Source organism: Garra rufa, chromosome 15, assembly GCF_049309525.1.
Source record: "Garra rufa chromosome 15, GarRuf1.0, whole genome shotgun sequence".
Taxonomy (NCBI): Eukaryota; Metazoa; Chordata; class Actinopteri; order Cypriniformes; family Cyprinidae; genus Garra; species Garra rufa.
Genome location: NC_133375.1, coordinates 5,458,827 through 5,464,826, shown reverse-complemented (window position 1 = coordinate 5,464,826; position 6,000 = coordinate 5,458,827). Strand labels below are relative to the sequence as shown.

At 35.2% G+C, this 6,000-nt stretch overlaps 1 long non-coding RNA gene across 1 annotated transcript; it reads right to left on the bottom strand.

The window, feature by feature from the left end:
• Positions 1–3,261: 3,261 nt before the first annotated feature.
• LOC141286546 (uncharacterized) lies at positions 3,262–4,803 on the bottom strand. The gene is made up of 3 exons (XR_012339287.1): positions 4,721–4,803; positions 4,095–4,212; positions 3,262–3,759 (listed from the first exon to the last, which is right to left on the bottom strand). It is a non-coding gene; the product is annotated as an uncharacterized lncRNA (long non-coding RNA).
• Positions 4,804–6,000: the final 1,197 nt, after the last annotated feature.

Below are 6,000 nucleotides of genomic sequence, written 5' to 3'. Positions count from 1 at the left end.
ACGGCGTGCTTTACTTCATGTTACAACTCAGAGGCACGTAACTTAAAGTCACGTTAGTAGAGTTTTGATAGATGATGATTGTAATCAAGGTAAAGACCACCATAACCACCAGCAGGAGTCGTGGAGTAGCGGTATCAACATTAAGTGACATGGCATCTGACGCACGGAAGCTGCGGCAGCAGTGACCGTGACACGGTCCATCTGCAAATGTGACAAGTGTCACTGGCACTGAGCAGTGGCATGTGCCAGTGGCTCCAGTGCGTCAGATGCCATGTCACTTAATGTTAATACTGCCTCTCACGCCGCACGCCGTAAAGTGTCCGTTATTACTGATGCGCAAACGCACTGTATATGCACTACAATACATCATATTTCTACTTGAACACAGTTCAGTATATTCACGTAGTTATATTCAGCGAGTGTTTTATAATGAATGCTCACGTGTTTTGAATACGTTTGCCAGGATTAGTGGTGTTTATGTACATATGGGCATCAGACGCTCCAAAACACCCTTTTCTTTTTTCATCTGTGAGGACCAAACCTAGCGATTTGCCAGGACCTTTCTCGCTAATCTAAAATATTAAAATAATGGCCTGACGCTTTACTATTGGGGGCTCTGGCAGCTAACGTTAGCTACACTGGCTAATTAAACCTATTCAACGGTATCACCGAACTACAGGCGAGCTTAGCTAATGTCACGTATTTAAATGGGTGAGGATGAGAAGAGAGCCTACATAAATTCACTTGTCACTCAGTTTAAGACGTTAAATTAGTTATCTTCCTCAGTAAACACCCTTTTGTTCGCCATGGCTGATAGAACCTCACTCACTCGCTCCTCAGTCAGACTGACTGCGGCAGCAGCGGCCGGGGAAACGTAGTGGGCGTGGTCACTTCAATCGAGAGTGACCAATAGAAAAAGGCCTTTCATCCTGGTAGGTAGAGACCGCCCACTGAGACACAGCTTTACTCGCAAGCAAAACTTTTCAACTCGCAAACAAAAAATTTAGACCCGCAAAAAAAGACAGCAGAAAAGAGAGCAACTTTTGTGGTTTCGCGATGAAAAGCGTTTGAAGTGCACAAAGAAAAATAAAGATTGTAAAAAAATTTACACGCACTGCAAATAATTTTGTTATCAATTTCTTTATTTTTGAGATTTAAGAAGACTTTTTTTGCAAACTTTTATTTTTTAATTACAAAATAATTAGTTTTACTCTCAAACACAGTATGTTTGTTTGAATAATAAAGAAACAAAAATAACCCCATATTTTAGGCGCTATTTTAAATTATAGCGCATTCAAAACCGCAAATAGCCGAAAAGTGTGAAGCGGTGGGATCAATCACCCGCACAGTGCTGACGAACGCGCGCTGCGCTTCTGCCACGATGTACAGTGATAAACAGTGTAAGTTGCTTGATCCATTCAGATAACACACAGAATTGTGTTATACAGTCATGTGATATGAGAACATTAAAGGATCTGTAAGTTCTGCTGTGCTGGCTGAAAACAGCCACGACACTGGATACTGCATGATGAAGTAAAGTGGAAAATGCCAATAAATAATTACTGTCAAAACAAAATTATTACAAATTTCATAGTTTATAATTACTATTTAATTTTAAAAACCAAATAACTAATGTTTTCTTGTGACCACCGTCTTACTACTAATATTCTAATCAATAATTTCTTTTAATTTTTAGTTGTAATTCGTTTTAATTGGAGTAAAATGTTAATTCAATAAGAGCCTGATTAAAGAATTAGATATGGGTCTTATATAAATTAGGTGTTTACTTTACATAATAAAGTTCTTAAAGGGACAGTTTACCCAAAAATAAAAATTGTCATCATTTACTCAACATCATGTAATTTCAATAATTTCAATCCTGTATGAACTTTTTTCTTCTGTGTAACAAAGGAAGATACTTTGAGAAATTCAAAACTTTTTTGTCTATAGAGTAGAAATCAAGGGTAACCAAATATGTTTGGTTACATTATACAAAATATCTTTTGTGTTCCACAGAAGAAAGTAAGCCATACAGTTTTGGAACGACATGAGGGTGATGATTTTTATTAATGAATGTTTTTTTATTACATAATTTATTAGCAACAAATTTCCTGCATTCTAGCTCAAAATCAATGCTTTACTGCATGCATTTCTCTGTGACAAAAATGTAATTAAGTTTGTTGCATTTGAATTCAGCAGTATTTATCATTATTTGTTTAAATCCTGTTTTATTCATTCATGTACTCCAATTAAAGACCCTATAACCCTGCTGAAATAAACAGCTTAAACCAGCCTTGGTTGGTTGGCCAGTTTAGGCTGGAAGTAGCTGGTTTTAGCTGGTCTTTTAATTGGTGGTTTCCGAGCCTGACCAGCTAAGACCAGCCTGGCCAAGCTGGAAAAGTGGTCAAAACCCTTCCAAAACCAGTCTGCTGACCAGCTAAAACCACCCAACCAGCACAGGTTTTTTCACCAGGAAACCCAAGAAAACTTTCATGTGGAACTTGTGGGCCAGATGGGCTGAATTTGTCCAGGGCCGAATTTTAACCCCAGTCCAGCCCTGGATACCTGTCTGATGACATGAAAGACCCAATTGTCAAAACAATACAAAGAGGAACTGCGCTGCAAGAGCTGTGTGTCACTAACATGCCGAAACGCAAATGTAGTTTCACAGACAAATTGGAAAAAAAAATGTTTTACGGCAATTCTTATGTATTATTTATTTATGTTTGTATTAGGCCTGTATAAAGAAAAGACTAAGAGAGATGATATTTTTTACAGGGCAATACGGTTTTGATATAAGATTTAGTTCAAACAGAAAGAGAATTTAAATAAATATGTGATTTCTAAAATCACCTTGGGGGGGGGGGGGTGTCCTCTTTTTGGATTCTCAGAATATGGTCACCCTACTGTAAGGACCTTTGAAATAACTGAAGCTGTGTGGCGAAGTGATATAGACATGTAATACGGGTCAAGTGCTGCCTGGAACCACATTCACCGGGTGTTTCGCTGAAAATAATGCACACCATTAGAACGTTTGTCACACCAATTTGCAATATCATGCAGCAAAATTAGCTGTTTCTACAGATAAAACTTAGATTTACATTTAAGCTGATTAGAAATTCATTTCATAATGTGATTTTCAACAACAACAACAAAAAATTACTTAAGAGTATTGTGATGTGTAATGAGAACCTTTGATTTACTACAAAAAAATGCACCATTTCAACTGAGCAATTTTAGCAGTTTATTCAGGTAATCAGAAGCAAACAATGCAAGATTGCATAATGCATTAATCAAAAAGTAACCTTTTTTTTACAGAAGCATACACTTTTTTTGTTTGTTTGTTTTTGAAATTTTACAGACAATTATCTTCCAACATGTATTGGCCTCCATGCATGGGGCCGTTTTTACAAATACAAGATGCTAAATTCATTATAAGAAACAAAATTACTTGTTCTCTTAGCTTTACTTAAAATGCTTTGTTTTTAGTAATAAAAGAAAGAAAGTTCGGAATGCAAAACCTTTTTGTAATCAAGATATTAAGCTGTCATTAATAATTAGCATGCCGCGTAGTCCACGTTGGGTCCAAAAACAGCTGATATTCATCTTAATCCTTACTCGATCACTGGAAATTATTTTCCAACAACCCCATAATCACACTTGACAGTGGGGTCTTTTGGATGAAACACATGAAATGTGCATCTTTTAAAACTGTACTTCACAATGCAGCCTTCAGTCATGACAGACGGTCGGCCCATCCTATAACAAAAAAGCACATCACTTCATGACTGTTTTGAAATATAAAACCTACAACATGCTGTTCTTAATCACAGAAATAAATTTCAACTCATCCCTCAGCTTGTATGTTTATAAAAAATGTGTTTAAACTACATAAATAAGAATATACTTATTTGAGAACTATTTCAGTAATATTGTATAATCTGCAATACTGTATTATCTGTATTAACTCCAGTTGTTTTTGTTTATTTTGTTTTGAAAAACTGGAGGACAACATGAAAATTAATAGACAGTTATAAAACAATATATTTGGTTTTCTAAAGTTTCAACAGCAGTTAGGATGTTAAATGTCTTACGTGTCACAGCACTTCATTCCGTCGGGAGAGCAGGTACATCTGACACATCTGCGGTTTGTCCAAGTGCTTCCCATTAGATGCTTGGAGTTATCAAAGTCATCAACACAGAGTTTTGCTCCTATTTAAATTCAGTCAAATTAAGAGTTGTTAAGAAGAAATGTTGTGTCTGTTTACCTAAAGGTGTTCATACGCTGTAAAAAGTTTTCACCAGTTTCAACTTAAAAACTTAAGTTTAGCAGATGCCTTAAAATGTTAAGTTAAATCAACTTAAGTCATTTAAACTCACAAGTTAAATTAACTAATTTTGATTGTAATAAGTTAAGTTGACTTGTAGTTTTAAGCTGATATAACTTAAGGCAGCTGCTAAACTTAGGTTTTTAAGTTGAATCTGGTGAAAACCTTTTACAGTGTACCCCATCCTTTAAATATGTATTATGACAAGTAGATGTGTCTCCAATTGTCATAATTAAATATTTTTGTTTTGTTTCAAAACATGCAACAATCATGCTCTGATGAAATGTGCACTATAATTTTAAAACAAACTAATACGAGCAATTTTTGACTTCATGTTGACTTTTAGAGAAAGAATGAAAAATATGGTTTTACGTGTTTGTGTTTTTACTTACCTGCTTTTGGGGGTGTAAAGGAGCAGGCAGAATCGCTTAAAGAGACAAAGGCACAAAATACCAAACCCAGAGCCAAAGATTTCTGTAAAGAGAAAATAGGAACGTATTATAGAAAAACCCATACAACAAGAAATGTTTATATATAAAGGCTATATTAATCAGTAGCAGTATTAAACTTACCATTTTTGCATGTTTAGAACAGATGCTGATCTGATGAAATACATTCATTGGCACATTAGGTCCTTTTAAAGAAAACAGAAAAGGGGCGGAACATCTCTCTGGCCAAATATTTCAACACACATCTGCACTGATCATCAGATTGTTTGATTAACCAACTTTAATTAGTCACTAGCACTTTTATGCAGAAAAATACTTTTCATGTCTTGAATGCAAGCGAGATGGGCCTCCTCTATGATTACTATAGAGGGCTAGAGAGTATGTAAAATAATAATTTGTTGTGTTATTGAGTAGTTATTGATTGCTAAATTTGTGGTTTATTTTGAAAGTGTTTTTGTTGTAAATAGTTATCATAGGCTGTTTCACAACCACATAACACCAGACGTTATCTGATATACTCATTTCTCAAGATATGATTGTGTCAGCCTCAAGAGGCTTTCTCACGGTGTCCTGCGTGTTCAATAACCAACTTCATGATCTGTAATGCAAGTCAGTGACCTTAATATTTTTATGCTTAGTATATGAAAGCAAAATAGTAAATGTAGACTGAATATATAGTGCCTTGTAATAATATTAATAATTTCTTTAAAAATGAATCATTTAAGCAAATTCATGAGGGCAGATAAATCATCCTATGTCATGTGACCCCTCAAAAATTGGTCACATCAGGATCAGTGGATCAGCAGCAAAAGTCATAAATTTAAACACAACTGCCGTGACAAATAAGACAACCAGCTCACAAGCCTAGTGATGATTCACCGCAGCGTGTAATAACGCCAATAGCGCAGAAGAAATACGTGTTTGCATTTCTTAATAAAAACGGACGTTATCAAGTCTGATCTAACGCATATGCTTGGTATTTTTGTTTATGTATTTGTTATTTTGCATTTTGAATTTATTACTTTTATACACTATATTGCCAAATGTATTAGGGACGCCTCCTTGCAATGAACAGGTTTGACTACTTAATACTTTCCCTAAGTACAAATCTTAGAGTTAAAGCATATAATTATATTATAGGTTATGTGCTTCCAATTTTTTTAGCAACAGTTTGGACAGGACCCTTTTCTATTCTAACACGACAATGCTCATCATCAAACACC